Source organism: Nycticebus coucang, chromosome 16 (assembly GCF_027406575.1).
Source record: "Nycticebus coucang isolate mNycCou1 chromosome 16, mNycCou1.pri, whole genome shotgun sequence".
In the NCBI taxonomy this organism is placed as follows: Eukaryota; Metazoa; Chordata; class Mammalia; order Primates; family Lorisidae; genus Nycticebus; species Nycticebus coucang.
In genome coordinates, this window is record NC_069795.1 from 63,439,143 (window position 1) to 63,457,179 (window position 18,037).

An 18,037-nucleotide genomic window follows, 5' to 3' on the forward strand; every position below is an offset into this window, starting at 1 on the left:
AAAGATTTAGTTTCTAGTTTGGGCACTGCGTGTATCACTTTAGGGACAATACTTAATCTTTCCTGGCTTCCATTTCTTCCCTATATAAAATGGGAATCTGTCTTTGTCTGTTTTCTGCTGTTGTAACAGAACACCACAGAGTGGGACAGTTCTAAAGAAGTTTATTTGGCTCATAATTCAGGAGGCTGGGAAGTCTAGGAGCATAATAGTGCATATGGCCAAGGGTCATCCCATGGGGAAGGCATCACGTGAGGAGGGAAAGTACATGTGAGACAGCCAGAGAAATGGGGCCAAAACGATTCCTTTTATTAGGAAGCCCCTCCAGAGATAACCGATTCCCAAGATAATAGCATTAATCCCATTATAAGGACGGAGCCTTCATGGCTTAGTGGCCTAATCACCTCTTCATTAATGTCCCACCTCTTAATTCTGTAATTAAGATATGCATGGACTTTTGGGGGACCCTTCAAACCATTGTACCTCTCTGTATCATAGAGTGATGATGAACAGGCAGCAAGTTTCATGTGAAAGCTTTATAAATAATGGAGAAATACATTAATATCCTGTTGAGTTATAAAGAGGTAGCTATTGATTGGAATGAATGAATTTCCACTCTTTGTTTTGTTTGCTCTCTTGGGTCCTTTAAGTCAGCCCAGGTTGCCTTAACTCAAGTCATCATATGAACAATTTGGGGAACACAGCAAGCGTATGATTCCCAGCTATTTTCTACTTTTCCGCTGGACCAGTGGTTCTCGACCTGTGAATCGCAACCCCTTTTTTCCATTTGTAACAATGTGGTGATTAGGAAGGTTGAGAACCACTGCCTTGGACCCTCCTCCTTAGGTCCTGACCCATGCTTTTCCTCCAACTCTGATTCCACCCAATTAACAGCTCAACTCTGCAGCACCAATACAGTCATGGCTTGCTTCCCGATGGGGATATGTTCTGAGAAATGCGTCATTAGGCAGCACCCAGTGTGCACTCACACAAACCCAGATGGCGTAGCCTATCACACACCTAGGCTGTGAGGATATCCTGTTGCTCTGAGGCTACAGATCCTTATGGCGTGTAACTGTACTGCATATTGTAGGCAACTGTAACACAATGGGAAATGTACGTGCATCGAAACATAGAAAAGGTACAGCAAAAATATGATATCAAAAATAAAAAAAGGTACACCTATATAGAGTACTTACTATGCACGGAGGCTACAGGACTGGAGTTGCTCTGGGCGAATCACCCAGTGGATGGTGAGTAACTGTGAAGGCCAGCGACACTGTTACTCACTACTGCAGACTTTATAAGCACTGTACACGTAGGCTACACTGAATTTATAAAATATATGTTTATATGTTTCTTTCTTCAGTAATAAATTAATCTTGGCTTACAGAAACTTTCTTACTTTATAAATTTTTTAATGTTATTTAAACATTTTGACTCTTCTGTAACACAAACATGTTATCCAGCTGTATACTTTTTTTCTTATTGTATATGCTCCTATTTAAAAAGTTTTTATTAGTTTTTTTTTTTTTTTACTTTTTAAACTTTTTGGGCTAAATATGAAGACACAGACACATACATTAGCCCAGGTCTACCTGGGGTCAGGATCATCAATATCACTGAATTCACCTCCACATCTTGTCCCAGAAGGTCTTTAGGGGTATAACATGCGTGGAGCTGTCACCTCCTGTGAGTACAAAGCCTCCCTCAGGAATACCTCCTAAAGGACCTGCAGGAGGCTGTTTCACAGTTAGCTTTTTTTTTTTAATTATAGGTAGAAAAAATATACTCTAAAAGAACAATGAAAGTATAATATATACATAAACCAGTAACATAGTCATTTATTAACACTATTAAGTATGTACTGTACATAGTTGTATACATTTATAAGGCGGGCAGCATAGATTTGCTTATACCAGCATCCCCACAGCACACAGGGGTAATGTGTTGTGCTGTGCCAGGACAGCCAGGGTGTCAATAGCCTATAGGAATATTTTAGCTCTTTCATAATCCCGTGGGGCCACCATCCTGTACGTGGTCTGTTGCTGATTGAAACAATGTGACGCTGCACTTTGCTGTGTTACTCTCTCTGCACTATGTCCATGGAGCTGTTATTACTGATAAATGTGGATCCACAGCTACCATATTATTGTTCTCAGAATTTCCCCCCATTCTCTCTTGCTGTCTTTTGAATTAAGGTTGTTTTCGTTGTTAAAAATATCTGTGTGGTAGTTACACATTCTTTTGGTATTCTTTTAATGGTAACATTAAACAGACCCCCGATTTATTAAAGTTTAGTATAAATTAGTACTTTTCTCATTTTTTAGATTATCCAAGAACCTTAGAGCACATTAACGCTATTTATCTTTGCCCCTGACTTACTGTTAACATCCTCATCACACATTTTAGTTCTCTCCATGTTTTGAATATCCCAAATAATTATGACTGTTCCGTGAGTCATTATTCATTCAGATTCACCCTTTCTCCTGCTCCTCACTCTTCCTGTGTGTATTAACTCATAAGCGAGATCACTTTCCTTTCACCTGAAGAATGAACTGTACTATTTCTGTTAGTGCAGCTCTGCTGGTGATGACTTACTTTAGTTTTTTGTTTGTTTAAAAATGTCTTTATTTTTCCTGAATTAAAAATGGTGTGTTTGTTTTGCTAGGTATCTAATTCTATATTGGCAGTCATTCTCTTCAGTACATGCAAAATATTCCATTGTCTGGCTTCTTACATTTTTTGTTGAGAAATCAGGCTTTATGTTTGCTCCTTTGAAGATATTTTTCCTTCTTCTGGTCCTTTTAAAATTTTCTTGTCGTTGGTTTTCAGTAATTCTACAATGATGTCATTAGGTATTGTTATCTTTTTATTTATTATGTTTGGCATTTGATGTGCTTTTTGAATCTGTGGCTTGATGATTTTTGTGACTTTTGGGTCATTCCTGGCCATGATCTCTTCATACGTTACTTCTCCATTCTTGTTTCTTTTTCTTCTGGAGCTCTAATTACAGATATTTTAGACATTTTCACTTTTCTTCACACGCGTCTTACCCTCTTTTTTGCATTTGCTACCCATTTGTCTTACCGTATTTTAGAGTGGGTGTTTTCTTTAGACATACCTTCCAGGTTACCGACTGTCTTCTTTCAACTATCTAATCTTTGTTTAAATAGTTTACAGTCTGCCAAAATTCTCAGTCTTATCTTTCAATTGCTGGACAATATTAATTATTTTGAAGTCTGTGCCTGATCATCCTATTAATTAGATCCTCTATGTTTTTTTTTTTTTTCCATTATCTATTTTTACTTGTTTTGGGGTTATCTTCTTGCTTGTACTTTTCATTGAGTGATGTACATTCTACATTAAAAGCTGCAAAAATGATTTGAGATTCTGTATAATATCAACCTCCTCCAAAGAGGATTCCCTTTCACTTCTGGCAGGTGGCTAGTCTGAAAGCACTAGTAAATTTTGGGTCATCTTAATGAAATCAGTTATGAGAGGATTTAAAGCTGTACTTCAATTTCTTTTACTCCCTTTCCCCCATGGTGTGGTCTTTTGGGATTCCAATTAGCAGCCTGTGGTGGTCTCCCCTCCTTAGGAGTTTCTGAACTCCAAATTTTGTCCTAGCCAGAAGCTTATCTGCCTCTCAGCCATGAATTTTAGGCGATTGCTTCTAGGAGAGGATGACCCCAGATGCTCATCTCACCCTTCTGGGTTTTCTTCTTCTTGTGGATCTTGCTCCAGGTCCACACATTCCTCACCAATTTGTCAGATTTCTATTTTCTTCAAACAAATGTGGCTAATATTTTGTTCAGTGTTTGTAGCTGTTTTCAATGGAAGTGTTAGTTGAAAGCAACATAGTCAACCATAGTTCCACCAGGAATAGACCCTTTTGATATTGTATTTCGTATCTGCATCCAAAGCACAACAGATTTACATGGTCCACTTACTCTGGACGTTGGGCTTTTTGGGTCAAGGTTCCTGCTCGAGTTCTAGCCTCTTGATATCTAATGTCTGACCAGCCCCTTGGCCTCCATCTGAATGGGTCACTGCCAATTCCAGAGGCGGGTATGTAGACAGCTTTGTGTTCTTAGGTCTTGGTTCCATCTTGTTTGTTTATTGTGAATTCTCACATTCTTTTTCTTTTTCTCTTTCTCTCAGACAAGGACTGTACTTTGATTTTCTTTTCTTTTTAATTTAACTTCTATTTGACTTTACTCTCATTTCTCCTCTAAAGACCATAGAGACCTGACTGACTTCTGCAGACTTCAGAGTTGGGATGAATTGCACAGTCCAAGATTTCTTAATAAGAAAGTGTCTTTGGAATGTTATTTTGCTTGGATTGCATAGTATTTTGAATTTTAAACAGCCTTAATTCTGTATCTCTGCCTCGACCCTATTGTTATTTATTCTGCTTCTGGAGTTACACTTTTTCTCTATACTTATAAATAGTATCAGTTACTTCCCTCAATAACAAGGGCATTTGCATTGTCTCCAACCTAATCTACAAATGGAGAGTGACCACGAACCCTCACCCTGATCTTACTTGACTGAGAAGAGATTGGAGTGAAAATGATGAAAGGTATTTGGGTAAAGAGCCAAAGTCACAGTCCCCTCTGTGAGCTACAAATTGCCCAGGTCTTCCTGAGTCAATAGTTCTCTTGTCCTGAGAGGTTTTGTTCCTAATTATGTCCGTTGTGATAGTCAGACATATCATTACCTTCCTTAATAGCAAAACCCTGTCGGATCTTGCTAATTTGGTTCAGAAGGAACTAATGAGATTCTCCAAAGGGTAGGTAGGAAAAGCTCTCACAATTGATGATTCCCTGTGAAAATTATGTAAGTCTTTATGCTGGTAGATGTTGCTTGTAAAAATCTCTGTTGTCTTATGGTTTAAACACTCACTTTCTGTTTATAAGACATTGAGATTGCTGACCTACCTGGTTCATAGAGATGCAGCCTCTTATTCTCTATTATTCAACAGACCTGGCTGGACAGGATGCTGGGGACTGAGCAGTGTCTGAGACGTGGCAGGGGCTAGCAAGGAAGCCAGTGATATGTAGTATTTTCATTTACGTCTTGGCTATGACGATAGACATAATTAGGAAATAAAACCTCTAGGGGAAGATGAGGACAGTGATTGACTAGAGGGCAGAGATGAAGAAAATGATCATTGATCTCTGAGCTGGGCAGGGGGGTGCTGCGGTGGATGGTAAACAGGTGCCTCTGCTGTCCTCAGTGTTCTGCTGATCTGGATCAGGAGCACTTTAGAATCAGCAGAACAAGTCCTGAAGGCTATTGCTCCCCTTCTGCAGGGTTTATTCACTGGCCCTCTCTGCCTTTTCCACTGCTTCCCATCTGGTGCAGGTCCGCTCTGCTTTTTGCCTGTACTTTGGCTGTAGTCTCCACTCCTGTTTCTCTTCTAAATCACAGTATTTTATATTTGCATTATTCAAGGTAGCAGCAGGAACACAAGGCACTCTCCAACTGGGCTGTTTGAGGACAGTTTAATGAGGGGATGTACGCAGGTGTAGGCAGGATGTAAGAAAAACCATCAAGAGGAGCATACAGTGGGGTGAAACCTCCCCATGTTCCTTAGGGAGCAGGGAGAGGATGGTTACTGGAACATGGAAGAAGAGAGGTATGTGGAGGGGGCTCTTCAGAAGAGCGGAGATCTTTTTTTTTTAATTTAATTTATTTTATTTTTTTATTAAATCATAGCTGTGTAATGTGATCATGCAGCACCATACACTGGTTTTATAGACCGTTTGACACATTTTCATTACACTGGTTAACATAGCCTTCCGGGCATTTTCTTAGTTATTGTGTTAAGACATTTACATTCTACATTTACTAAGTTTCACATGTACCCTTGTAAGATGCACCGCAGGTGTAATCCCACCAATCACCCTCCCTCCGCCCATCTTCCCCCTCCCATCCTTCCCCCCCTTCCCCCATTGTTACGTTATAACTGGGTTATAGCTTTCGTATGAAAGCCATAAATTAGTTTCATAGTAGGGCTGAGTACATTGGATACTTTTTATCCCACTCTTGAGATACTTTACTAAGAAGAATATGTTCCAGCTCCATCCATGTAAACATGAAAGAGGTAAAGTCTCCATCTTTCTTTAAGGCTGTATAATATTCCATGGTGTACATATACCACAATTCATTAATCCATTCGTGGATCGATGGGCACTTGGGCTTTTTCCATGACTTAGCAATTATGAATTGGGCTGCAATAAACATTCTGGTACAAATATCTTTGTTATAATGTGATTTTTGGTCTTCTGGGTATATACCTAGTAGAGGAATTATAGGATTGCATAGCAGGTCTATTTTTAGATCTCTATGTGTTCTCCAAACATCTTTCCAAAAGGAATGTATTAATTTGCATTCCCACGAGCAGTGTAGAAGTGTTCTCTTTTCTCCACATCCACGCCAACATCTCTGGTCTTGGGATTTTGTGATATGGGCTAATCTTACTGGAGTTAGATCATATCTCAAAGTAGTTTTGATTTGCATTTCTCTGATGATTAAGGATGATGAGCATTTTTTCATATGTCTGTAGACCGTACACCTGTCTTCTTCAGAGAAGTTTCTCTTCAAGTCCTTTGCCCAGCCTGCGATGGGATCACTTGTTCTTTTATTGCTTATATGTTTGAGTTCTCTGTGGATTCTAGTTATTAAACCTTTGTCAGAGACATAACCTGCAAATATCTTCTCCCATTCTGAGGGTTGTCTGCTTGCTTTACTTACTGTGTTCTTGGCTGTGCAGAAGCTTTTCAGTTTGATCAGGTCCTAGTAGTGCATTTTTGAAGCTGCTTCAATTGCCTGGGGGGGGGCGGTTCTCCTCATAAAATACTCACCCAGACCTATTTATTCAAGAGTTTTCCCTGCACTCTCTTCTAGTATTTTTATAGTTTCATGTCTTAAGTTTAAATCTTTAATCCAGTGAGAGTCTATCTTAGTTAATGGTGAAAGGTGTGGGTCCAGTTTCAGTCTTCTACAGGTAGGCAGCCAGTTCACCCAGCACCATTTGTTAAATTCCCCCACTGAATGTTTTTAATTGGCTTGTCAAAGATCAGTAACAGTAAGTAGCTGGATTCATCTCTTGGTTCTCTATTCTGTTCCAGACATCTATTTCACTGTTTTTGTGCCAGTATCATGCTGTTTTGATTATTATCGATTTATAGTATAGTCTGAGGGCTGGTAGCGTAATTCCTCCTGCTTTGTTTTTATTTCTGAGTAATATCTTGGCTATTCAAGGTTTTTTCTGATTCCATATAAAACAAAATATTATTTTTTTAAGATCTTTAAAGTATGACAGTGGAGCTTTAATAGGGATTGCATTACAATTGTATATTGCTTTGGATAGTATGGACATTTTAACATTCCCAGCCACGAGCATGGTATGTTTTTCCATTTGTTAACACTTTCAGCTATTTATTTTATTTTTTTTTTTTCATTGTTGGGGATTCATTGAGGGTACAATAAGCCAGTTACACTGATTACAATTGTTAGGTAAAGTCCCTCTTGCAATCATGTCTTGCCCCCATAAAGCGTGACACACACTAAGGCCCCAACCCCTCCCTCCATCCCTCTTTCTGCTTCCACCCCCCATAACCTTAATTGTCATTAATTGTACTCATATCAAAATTGAGTACATAGGATTCATGCTTCTCCATTCTTGTGATGCTTTACTAAGAATAATGTCTTCCACTTCCATCCAGGTTAATACGAAGGATGTAAAGTCTCCATTTTCTTTAATGGCTGAATAGTATTCCATGGTATACATATACCACAGCTTGTTAATCCATTCCTGGGTTGGTGGGCATTTAGGCTGTTTCCACATTTTGGAGATTGTAAATTGAGCTGCAATAAACAGTCTAGTACAAGTGTCCTTATGATAAAAGGATTTCTTTCCTTCTGGGTAGATGCCCAGTAATGGGATTGCAGGATCGAATGGGAGGTCTAGGTTGAGTGCTTTGAGGTTTCTCCATACTTCCTTCCAGAAAGGTTGTAGTTTGCAGTCCCACCAGCAGTGTAAAAGTGTTCCCTTCTCTCCACATCCACGCCAGCATCTGCAGTTTTGAGATTTTGTGATGTGGGCCATTCTCACTGGGGTTAGATGATATCTCAGGGATGTTTTGATTTGCATTTCTCTAATATATAGAGATGATGAACATTTTTTCATGTGTTTGTTAGCCATTCGTCTGTCGTCTTTAGAGAAAGTTCTATTCATGACTCTTGCCCATTGATATAAGGGATTGTTGGCTTTTTTCATGTGGATTAATTTGAGTTCTCTATAGATCCTGGTTATCAAGCTTTTGTCTGATTGAAAATATGCAAATATCCTTTCCCATTGTGTGGGTTGTCTCTTTGCTTTGGTTATTGTCTCCTTAGCTGTACAGAAGCTTTTCAGTTTAATGAAGTCCCATTTGTTTATTTTTGTTGTTGTTGCAATTGCCATGGCAGTCTTCTTCATGAAGTCTTCCCTCAGATCAATATCTTCCAGTGTTTTTCCTATGCTTTCTTGGAGGATTTTTATTGTTTCATGCCTTAAATTTAAGTCCTTTATCCATCTTGAATCAATTTTTGTGAGTGGGGAAAGGTGTGGGTCCAGTTTCAGTCTTTTACATGTAGACATCTAGTTCTCCCAACACCATTTATTGAATAGGGAGTCTTTCCCCCAAGGTAAGTTCTTGTTTGGTTTATTGAAGATTAGGTGGTTGTAAGATGTTAGTTTCATTTCTTGGTGTTCAATTCGATTCCAAGTGTCTATGTCTCTGTTTTTGTGCCAGTACCATGCTGTCTTGAGCACTATGGCTTTGTAGTACAGACTAAAATCTGGTATGCTGATGCCCCCAGCTTTATTTTTGTTACAGAGAACTGCCTTAGCTATACGGGGTTTTTTCTGGTTCCATACAAAACGCAGAATCATTTTTTCCAAATCTTGAAAGTACGATGTAGGTACTTTGATAGGAATGGCATTGAATAGGTAGATTGCTTTGGGAAGTATAGACATTTTAACAATGTTGATTCTTCCCATCCATGAGCATGGTATGTTCTTCCATTTGTTAATATCCTCTGCTATTTCCTTTCTGAGCATTTCACAGTTTTCTTTATAGAGGTCCTTCACCTCCTTCGTTAGGTATATTCCTAGGTATTTCATTTTCTTTGACACTATGGTGAAGGGAGTTGTGTCCTTAATTAGCTTCTCATCTTGACTGTTATTGGTGTATACAAAGGCTACTGACTTGTGGACATTGATTTTATATCCTGAAACATTACTGTATTTTTTGATGACTTCTAGGAGTCTTGTGGTTGAGTCTTTGGGGTTCTCTAAGTATAAGATCATGTCGTCAGCAAAGAGGGAGAGTTTGACCTCCTGTGCTCCCATTTGGATTCCCTTTATTTCCTTGTCTTGCCTAATTGTATTGGCTAGAACTTCTAGCACTACGTTGAATAGTAAAGGTGACAGAGGACAACCTTGTCTGGTTCCAATTCTAAGAGGAAAAGCTTTCAGTTTTACTCCATTCAGTAAAATATTGGCTGTGGGTTTGTCATAGACAGCTTCAATCAGTTTTAGAAATGTGCCACCTATGCCTATACTCTTCAGTGTTCTAATTAGAAAAGGATGCTGGATTTTATCAAATGCTTTTTCTGCGTCTATTGAGAGGATCATGTGATCTTTATTTTTGCCTCTGTTAATATGGTGGATAACGTTTATGGACTTGCGTATGTTAAACCAGCCTTGCATCCCTGGAATGAAGCCTACTTGATCATGATGAATGACTTTTTTGATGATAAGCTGTAATCTATTGGCTAGGATTTTGTTGAGAATTTTTCCATCTATATTCATGAGTGAGATTGGTCTGAAATTCTCCTTTTTGTTTGGGTCTTTTCCTGGTTTTGGTATCAGGGTGATGTTTGCTTCATAGAATGTGTTGGGGAAGATTCCTTCTTCCTCAGTTTTTTGGAAGAATTTCTGCAGTACAGGAATAAGCTCTTCCTTGAAGGTTTGATAGAATTCTGGAGTGAAGCCATCTGGACCAGGGCATTTTTTAGTTGGAAGCTTTTTTATTGTTTCTTTGATCTCAGTGCTTGAAATTGGTCTGTTCAGGAGCTCTATTTCTTCCTGGCTACGTCTAGGGAGAGGGTGTGATTCCAAATATTGATCCATTTCCTTCACATTGTCAAATTTCTGGGCATAGAGTTTCTGGTAGTATTCAGAGATGATCTCTTGTATCTCTGTGGGATCAGTTGTTATTTCCCCTTTATCGTTTCTGATTGAGGTTACTAGAGATTTTACTTTTCTATTCCTCGTTAGTCTGGCCAATGGTTTATCTATTTTATTTATTTTTTCAAAAAACCAACTCCTTTTTTCATTAATTTTCTGAATGATTCTTTTGTTTTCAATTTCATTGATCTCTAATTTGATTTTGGATATTTCTTTTCTTCTACTGAGTTTAGGCTTAGATTGTTCTTCTTTTTCTAAATCCATAAGATCTCTTATGAGATTGTTGATGTGCTCTCTTTCTGTTTTTCGAATGTAGGCATCTAAAGCGATGAATTTTCCTCTGAAAACTTCTTTTGCAGTATCCCACAGGTTTTGGTAGCTTGTGTCTTCATTGTTGTTATGCTCAAGGAAGTTAATGATTTCCTGTTTTATTTCTTCCTGCACCCATCTGTTATTCAACAGAAGATTGTTTAATTTCCATGGCTTTGTGTGGGGTCGAGCATTTTTGTTAGAGTTGAGTTCCACCTTTAGTGCCTTATGGTCTGAAAAGAAAGAAGGTAAAATTTCAATTCTTTTGATTCTGTTGATATTTGTTTTGTGTCCCAGGATATGATCAATTTTGGAGAATGTTCCATGGGGTGATGAGAAGAATGTATATTCTTTATCTTTGGGGTGGAGTGTTCTATATGCGTCTATCAAGCATAGTTGTTCTAGGGTCTCATTTAAATGTCTTATATCTTTGTTTAATTTGTGTTTAGAGGATCTGTCCAGCTCTGTAAGAGGTGTGTTAAAGTCCCCTGTTATGACGGTATTATCAGATATCATATTGCTCAGACTGAGTAAGGTCTGCTTCAAGAACCTGGGAGCATTTAAATTGGGTGCATAAATATTTAGAATTGAAATGTCTTCTTGTTGTAGTTTTCCCTTGACCAATATAAAGTGACCATCTTTGTCTTTTTTGACTTTAGTTGCTTTAAATCCACATGTATCTGAAAATAAGACTGCAACTCCTCTTTTCTTCTGAATTCCATTTGCCTGAAAAATTGTCTTCCAACCCTTGACTTGAAGCTTTAATTTGTCTTTTGAATCCAGGTGTGTTCCTTGCAGACAGCAAATGGATGGCTTGTGTTTTTTAATCCAGTCAGCCAATCTATGTCTCTTCAGTGGGGAATTCAAGCCATTAACATTTATTGAGATAATTGATAAGTGTGGTAGTATTCTATTCGTCTTATTTGGTGAGAGTCCATTGCTTAGTTTTATCTTTTGCATCAGTGCGGAGGTTAGGTTCTGTCCTTTGATTTCTGAGTTCTTACTGTGCTGCTGATCCATTGTAGTGGTCAGTGTGCAGAACAGGTTGAAGTATTTCCTGTAGAGCTGGTCTTGTTGTGGTGAATTTCCTCAATGTTTGTATATCCGTAAATGATTTGATTTCTCCGTCAATTTTGAAGCTTAGCTTAGCAGGGTACAGAATTCTGGGCTGAAAATTGTTCTGTTTAAGTAGATTAAAGGTAGATGACCATTGTCTTCTTGCTTGGAAAATTTCATTAGAGAAGTCTGCGGTCACTCCGATGGATTTGCCCCTGTAGGTCAACTTACTACAAACGCTTACTCTTGGCAGCTTGCAGAATCTTTTCTTTTGTCTTGACTTTGGACAGGTTCATGACAATGTGTCTTGGAGAAGCTCGGTTAGAGTTGAGGCGACCTGGGGTCCGATATCCCTCTGAAAGCAGTGTGTCAGAATATTTGGTGATGTTTGGGAAATTTTCTTTTATAATATTCTCTAGTATGGCTTCCATTCCTCTGGGGCATTCTTCTTCCCCTTCTGGAATTCCTATAACTCGTATGTTGGAACGCTTCCTAAAGTCCCATAATTCTGACAGTGAACGTTCTGCTTTCTCTCTCTTCTTTTCTGCCTCTTTTACTATCTGAGTTATCTCAAAAACTTTGTCTTCTACCTCTGAAATTCTTTCTTCTGCATGGTCTAACCTGTTGCTGATACTTTCCATTGCATCTTTAAGTTCCCTGATTGACTGTTTCATTTCCTTCAGCTCTGCTATATCCTTTTTATATTCTTCGTATCGTTCATCTCTGATTTGATTCTGTTTTTGTATTTCCTTTTGGTTCTTTTCCACTTTATTAGCAGTTTCCTTCATTGTTTCCATCATTTCTTTCATTGTTTTCAACATGTGTATTCTAAATTCCCTTTCTGTCATTCCTAACATTTCTGTATAGGTGGAATCCTCTGCAGTAGCTACCTCATGGTCCCTTGGCGGGGTTGTTCTGGACTGGTTCTTCATGTTGCCTGGAGTTTTCTGCTGATTCTTCCTCATGGGTGATTTCTTTTATCTGTTTCCTTGCCCTAATTTTCCTTTCACTTCCTCTTGCTCTTTAAGTTCTTGTGCCTGTGGACTAAGGGTTACAGGACCAGAAGGGTGAGAAGGTTGAGGAGCAAAAAAGGGATGAAAGAAAGGAGGACCGAGTGATAAGAAAAAAAAGAAAGATAGAGAAAGGAGAGGGGGTGGGGATAAGGAATATTGAGAAAAAGAAGAGAGGCACAGAAAGAGGGAGACAGGTCAATATAGGTGTACAGTAGGGTACTTTGACACAACCTTAAAAAACCCCACCTTCTGGGGGTGCCCAATTGGGTGGTTCCCTTGAGGTCAGCAGCTCTTTGCTAACCCGATCAGACACAGTACCCCACCTCCACCAAGTAGAGAGGAAAGACAAAAATGCTATAAATCAAACCAAAACAAGCAAACAGAAAACTTTACGGGGATACAATTGGGTGAAAAACCAAATGATAGCGGTAGAAACACTAGCAAAAATGAAGTTGTAGTTATTAAAAAAGGCAGCAATGGGAAATTATAATTAAACTAGAAAAATTGAGAAAGAAAAAGGGATCTGTATGGAAAAGATTGAAATTAAAATACAAAAGAACATCAACAACGTCAAAACAAACAAACAAAAAAACAACCAAACAAAAAGAAAGAAAAAATACACAACCAAAAACAAAGCAGTTTGTATATGTTATTGAATATTGTCTGGGCAACACATGGTCTTCTGGGGTATGAGATGTTAGTCACAGTTCTGATACGACTGGAGGCTGCTGATTTCTCAAACCCCAGCAGGTAGACACCCTAAATCTCTCTTCAGCCCACTTAAAAGGCAATTTGAACTTGTAAACTTGCTGAGCAGAAGCTTTCCCAGCTTTCTCGCTGGAATCACTGCTGAAGTGGCTATCCACTTACCCAGTGTGCCAAAACCGGTCTCACTCTGCCCCTGAGGGTTAGGGCTGCAAGGCGGCTCAGACCCCACCCTTAGGATACTTGGTTGCTGGGTTACCAGCTCCCACCCGTTTCTAGCTCTGCGACCCTGAGGGCGGAGCTTGCCAGGGCAGATCACTGACAATGGTTCCGTGTGACCTACCGCCAAACACTATTAGCTCCGTCTGGCTCAGCGGCTCAGACTGGGGCCTTAGACAATGGCCAAAGTTCTCCACACTCCTGCTCAGGCCCTCAGGTCTTCCCCAAGGCAGTTCAACTCAGTGCCAAGTCCAAGGACATCAAAACAGTTCACAGGTAAGGCCTTTCTGGTTTGCAGTCTCGCTGCTACTGAACTTACAGTTGTGGGCGGGTTTAGATGGATTGAAGACATGCGACCACTTGCCAGTTTTCCACTGTTTTAGTCCTCCTCTTGGGGTCCAGAAGTCTCTCGCTGACTCCCTGTATCCTCATAGGAGTGATGATAGGCAGTTCCCACCAGCCAGAGATGCCTGGAGTCCTATCTCCCCCGACTCACAGTGCCCAGATGCAAGGAAGCTGTTACTCGGCTCCACTTTCAGCTATTTCTTTTCCTAGAGTTTCATAGTTCTCTTTATAGAGATCCTTCACGTCCTTTGTTAGATGAACTCCCAAATATTTCATCTTCTTTGGCACTACTGTGAATGGAATAGAGTCCTTAACTGTTTTTTCAGCTTGACTATTGTTGGTATATATAAAGGCTACCAATTTATGAATGTTGATTTTGTAACCTGAGATGCTGCTGTATTCCTTGATTACTTCTAAAAGTTTTGTAGTAGAATCCCTGGTATTTTCCAAATATACAATCATATCATCTGTGAAGAGCGAAAGCTTGATCTCTTCTGACCCTATATGGATACACTTGATCGCCTTTTCTTCCCTAATTGCGATGGCTAAAACTCCCATTACAATGTTAAAGAGCAGTGGAGACTATGGGCAGCCTTGTCTGGTTCCTGATCTGAGTGGAAATGATTTCAATTTAACTCCATTCAATACGATATTGGCTGTGTGTTTGCTGTAGATGGCCTCTATCTTTTTAAGAAATGTCCCTTCTATACCAATTTTCTTAAGTGTTCTGATCATGAAAGGATGCTGGATATTGTTAAAAGCTTTATCTGCATCAATTGAGAGAATCATATGGTTTTTGTTTTTTAATTTGTTTATGTGCTGAATTATCCTTATAGATTTACATATATTGAACCAGCCTTGAGACCCTGGGATAAAACCCATTAAGTTGTTAACTTTCTCTCTTTCCGTTCTCTTGAGGAAGGCTTCCAGTGCTATAAATTTCCCTCTTAGGACTGCCTTTGTGGTATCCCAGAGGTTCTGATAATTCATGTCTTCACTGTCATTTTGTTCCAAAAATTTGGCAATTTCCTTCTTAATCTCATCTCTGACCCAGCTATCATTCAGCATAAGGTTATTTAACTTCCATGTTTTTGTATGAGTATACAGATTCCTATTGTTACTGAGTTCAACTTTTATTCCATGGTGGTCCGAGAAGATGCAAGGAATAATTTCTATTCCTTTAAATTTACTGAGGTTAGACTTGTGACTTAAGATGTGATCTATTTTTGAGTGTGTTCCGTGGGCTGATGAGAAGTATGTGTATTCACTTTTGTTGGGATGAAATGTTCTATAGATGTCTGCTAAATCCAAATGTTGGATGGTTAGGTTTAAATCTAAAATTTCTTTGCTCAGCTTCTTATTGGAGGATCGATCCAACACTGCCAAGGGAGTGTTGAAATCTCCGACAATTATGGAGCTGGAGGAAATCAAGTTGCTCATGTCTGTTAGAGTTTCTCTTATAAATTGAGTTGCATTCTGGTTAGGTGCATAAATATTAATAATTGAAATATCATCATATTGAATATTACCCTTAACAAATATGAAGTGACCATTCTTATCCTTCCTTACTTTTGTTGGTTTAAAACCTATTGTGTCTGCAAATAGAATTGCAACACCTGCTTTTTTCTGATTACCATTTGCCTGAAATATGGACGACCATCCTTTCACCCTGAGTCTATATTTATCTTTTAAGGCAAGATATGACTCTTGTATGCAGCAAATATCTGGCCTGAGTTTTTGTATCCAGTCAGCTAACTTGTTCCTCTTTAGAGGACAGTTTAAGCCATTCACATTAATGGAGAATATTGATAAGTGTGGTAAAATTTTGTGTATCGAGTTTTTCTTTCTTTTTTTTTAAAGTGCCTATGGCCTTTTTATTTTTATTTATTATTTATTTTTTATTAAATCATAGATGTGTACATTGATATGATCATGGGGCATCATTCACTAGCTTCACAGACTGTTTACCAAGTTTCACATATACCCTTGTAAGATGCACCGCTGGTGTAATCCCACCAATCCCTTTCCCTCTACCCACCTTCCCCCTCCCTCCCCTCCCTTTCCCCCTTCCCCCTATTCTTAGGTTGTAACTGGGTTATAGCTTTCATGTGAAAACCCTAAATTAGTCTCATAGTAGGGCTGAGTACATTGGGTACTTTCTCTTGCATTCTTGAGATACTTTACTAAGAAAAATATGTTCCAGCTCCATCCATGTAAACATGAAAAAGGTAAAGTCTCCATCTTTCTTCAAGGCTGCATAATATTCCATGGTGTACATATACCACAATTTATTAATCCATTCATGGATCGATGGGCACCTGGGCTTCTTCCATGACTTAGCAATTATGAATTGGTCTGCAATAAACATTCTGGTACAAATATCTTTGTTATGACATGATTTTTGGTCTTCTGGGTATATGCCCAGTAGAGGAATTACAGGATTGAATGGCAGATCTATTTTTAGATCTCTAAGTGTTCTCCATATCTCTTTCCAAAAGGAATGTATTAATTTGCATTCCCACCAGCAGTGCAAAAGTGTTCCCTTTTCTCCACATCCGCGCCAACATCTCTGGTCTTGGGATTTTGTGATATAGGCTAGTCTCACTGGAGTTAGATGGTATCTCAAAGTAGTTTTGATTTGCATTTCTCTGATGATTAAAGATGATGAGCATTTTTTCATATGTCTGAAGGCCGCACGCCTGCCTTCTTCAGAGAAGTTTCTCTTCAAATCCCTTGCCCAGCCTGTGACGGGATCCCTTGTTCTATTCCTGCTAATGCATTTGAGTTCTCTGTGGATTCTGGTTATTAAACCTTTGTCGGAGACATAACCTGCAAATATCTTCTCCCATTCTGAGGGCTGTTTGCTTGCTTTACTTACTGTGTTCTTGGCTGTGCAGAAGCTTTTTAGTTTGATCAAGTCCCAGTAGTGTATTTTTGAAGCTGCTTCAATTGTCCGGGGGTTCCTCCTCATAAAATACTCGCCCATCCCAATTTCTTCAAGGGTTTTCCCTGCACTCTCCTCTGGTATTTTTATAGTTTCATGTCTTAAGTTTAAATCTTTGATCCAGTGAGAGTCTATCTTAGTTAATGGTGAAAGGTGTGGGTCCACTTTCAGTCTTTTACAGGTTGCCAGCCAGTTCACCCAGCACTATTTGTTAAATAGGGAATCTTTTCCTCACTGACTGTTTTTAATTGGCTTGTGAAATATTAAATAACGGTAAGTAGCTGGATTCATCTCTTGATTCTCTATTCTATTCCAGACATCTACCTCTCTGTTTTTATGCCAATACCATGCTGTTTTGATCACTATTGATTTGTAGTATAGTCTGAGGTCTGGTAGCATAATTCCTCCCGCTTTGTTTTTATTTCTGAGTAATGTCTTGGCTATTCGAGGTTTTTTCTGATTCCATATAAAACTAAGTATTGTTTTTTCCAGATCTTTAAAGTATGACAGTGGAGCTTTAATAAGAATTGCATTGAAATTATATATTGCTTTGGGTAGTATAGACATTTTAACTATGTTGATTCTTCCCAGCCATAAACATGGTATGTTTTTCCATTTGTTAATATTTTCAGCTATTTCTTTTCTTAGAGTTTCACAGTTCTCTTTATAGAGATCTTTCACGTCCTTTGTTAGATAAATTCCCAAATATTTCATCTTCTTTGGCACTACTGTGAATGGGATAGACTCCTTAACTGTTTTTTCAACTTGACTATTGTTGGTATATATAAAAGCTACCGATTTATGAATGTTGATTTTGTAACCTGAGACGCTGCTGTATTCCTTGATCACTTCTAAGAGTTTTGTAGTAGAGTCCCTAGTATTTTCCAGATATGCTGTCATATCATCTGCGAAGAGTGAAAGTTTGATCTCTTCTGACCCTACATGGATACCCTTGATCGCCTTTTCTTCCCTAATTGCAGTGGCTAAAACTTCCATTACAATGTTAAAAAGCAATGGAGAAAATGGGCAGCCTTGTCTGGTTCCTGATCTGAGTGGAAATAATTCCAATTTAACTCCATTCAATATGATATTGGCTGTGGGTTTGCTGTAGATGGTCTCTATCAGTTTAAGAAATGTCCCTTCTATACCGATTTTCTTAAGTGTTCTGATCATGAAGGGATGCTGGATATTATCAAAAGCTTT

General features: G+C 38.8%; 1 protein-coding gene across 2 annotated transcripts in view; it reads left to right on the plus strand.

Moving 5' to 3' along the window:
* The window catches only part of TIGIT (T cell immunoreceptor with Ig and ITIM domains), a 39,257-nt gene that overhangs the window by 5,805 nt on the left and 15,415 nt on the right, over window positions 1–18,037 (plus strand). The window lies entirely within an intron of this gene.